This window comes from Salvia miltiorrhiza, chromosome 6 (genome assembly GCF_028751815.1).
Source record: "Salvia miltiorrhiza cultivar Shanhuang (shh) chromosome 6, IMPLAD_Smil_shh, whole genome shotgun sequence".
Classification (NCBI taxonomy): domain Eukaryota; kingdom Viridiplantae; phylum Streptophyta; class Magnoliopsida; order Lamiales; family Lamiaceae; genus Salvia; species Salvia miltiorrhiza.
Window position 1 is genome coordinate 34,453,983 of NC_080392.1, and position 2,186 is coordinate 34,456,168.

The window sequence follows — 2,186 nt, forward strand, 5'->3', positions numbered from 1 at the left end:
AAACAATTTAATTAAATCGGCCCAAACAATTTAATTAAATCGGCTCAAGAGGGAGCCCAACATTTAAAAAAAATCGGCCCAAACCCGGCCCAATTCCTAACCTAAATATACACACACAATTACACCTCCCAACACACACACAATCTGCGCCTTCCTCTCTTCTTTCTCACTCTCTCTCTCGGACCTCTCTCTCTCCCGACTCTCTCTCTGCTCTCTATCGTTTTCTGCCGCCGCCGCTGCCGTTCAACGGCGCCGTCGCCGCCGGCGAGCGGCGCGGCCTCTCCTTCTCTCTCCCTGAACTCTTCCCCCCTCTCTTCTCCTCTATCTCTCTCGCTCACTCTCGGCCGCTGGAACAAGGCACAGCAGCGCAACCACGCCGCCGCTGTCATCTCCTCCGCCTCTCCTCCACGGCAGATCCGCCGCCGCCGTTCAACGCCACGGCCGCCCCTTGTTCTCCCTCTCTCTCTATCCCTAACTCTCAATTTCATCTCGATCTCTCTCTCTAACCTCACTGCCACACACGCCGGCAGACACGGCGTAAGCCGCGCCGCCGCGTCGCCCTCCCTCTCGCTGGCTGCACAGGCCCACGGCCGTTGAGGAGCCGCCGTCGCCGGAGACAGCCCAGGTAAACCCTAAGTTTCCCCTTCTCCTTTCATTTTAAATTTCCTCATTTTTTTTTTCCTCTTTGGCAGATCGGAAGCCACCGCGGCTCCGTCGCCGTCCGTCAACCGCCGGCGACGACGAGCCACCGAGGCTGCCCTCCCCCTGACCTCGACTCACACACGCAATCAGCCAACACAAAGGGTCTTTGTGCAAGAATCATATACTGTAATTGCTCAAATAAAAGTTTTAACTCTTTCCTTGTAACTTCAGTTCACAAGTACATATTTAGTAACTGTAAATCTATGAATTTGCTACTCATTTTCTTCATTTATCAAAGCATATGTAAATCTGAGTTAATGAGCATGTGTTGGTGTTCTGGAGTTGATGTATACAATTGAAGGATATCATAATATATAAATTAGAATATAAACCTTGAATGATGAAAGATGTGGTGTCGTTTCTTGGCTGCGAGAGAGATGGTAGATGAATGTGAGAGGTGGGAATTGGCTGAAAAATGGTGTAGGTTATAAAAGAAAAATGGGGTGGCTTGGATGGAAATTCTTCAACTTACAGGTATGAACACTTTCAGCCAGCATGTATGACTGAAGAATTTCTTCAGCATGCGCTCAAAATTCTTCAGCATGCTTAGGATTCAGCATGCTTAGGATTATATATGTAATAAAATATCTAAGAGATTAATATATTAATTATATGGTTCCAAACTCATTTAAATACATTAAGACATATAAGCCTAATTCTTATTGAAGCATAAAATCCATTTGAGCTTGCTTCTAACATAAATTAAATTACTCATGGGCTTAAGTAAACAATCGATAAAAGATTCATATTTAACACTTCAGTGTTAAATTCTCCACAATAAATTAATGGACTCAAAATATATTTTGAGTGCATCATCTATTGAAAATAAAAAAAATAAATCATCACATATATAAATTATCAAATTCATATAAGTTCGTATTTTATTAATGGATGCTGAACTCTAATTACCATAATCAATCCTTAAATCAGTAATTAAAAGTATATAATCCTTAATAAAAAGTCGGGTCATTACAGGGAATGAGCCAAACAATGAAGAGGAGTGTTGTTTTTGTTCCAACGACTGACTAAGATTGCATGAACAACATCATAAAAGTTGCTTGTCTGCTCTGGTTGAAGTCTTTCATGCTTGTAGATTGTCTGCTTCACTTTTTCAATCATAGTATCCCACATGTCGTAGACTAAGTGAAGACACGGCTTATCCGTGTCACAAGCACGAAGCATCTCATACAAATGAGCCGTAAATGAAAGTATATAGTCAAGCTTAATTTTAATATGGCTTGCCTTCTCAACATCATCCTCTCAATATGCTTCCCATTGTTCACTAATGACCAATTCAAGAAGACATCTCCTGATAAGCTTCAAACACTTCAACATCACAATAACTGAAGCAAATCGAGTTGGAGCAATCGAAAGCAACTTCAAAAGCACAAACTTGTTGAGCATTGCCAATCACATTCCATTATTCATGATGAAGTTCTTGATCAAGTTAGCATCCGTAGAAACATCAGAGATCCAAGAACACA

At 42.0% G+C, this 2,186-nt stretch overlaps 1 long non-coding RNA gene across 1 annotated transcript; it reads left to right on the forward strand.

Moving 5' to 3' along the window:
• The first annotated feature begins 465 nt into the window (after window positions 1–465).
• LOC130989181 (uncharacterized) lies at window positions 466–921 on the forward strand. Its single transcript, XR_009090525.1, has 2 exons — window positions 466–625; window positions 693–921. It is a non-coding gene; the product is annotated as an uncharacterized LOC130989181 (long non-coding RNA).
• The last annotated feature ends 1,265 nt before the right edge of the window (window positions 922–2,186 follow it).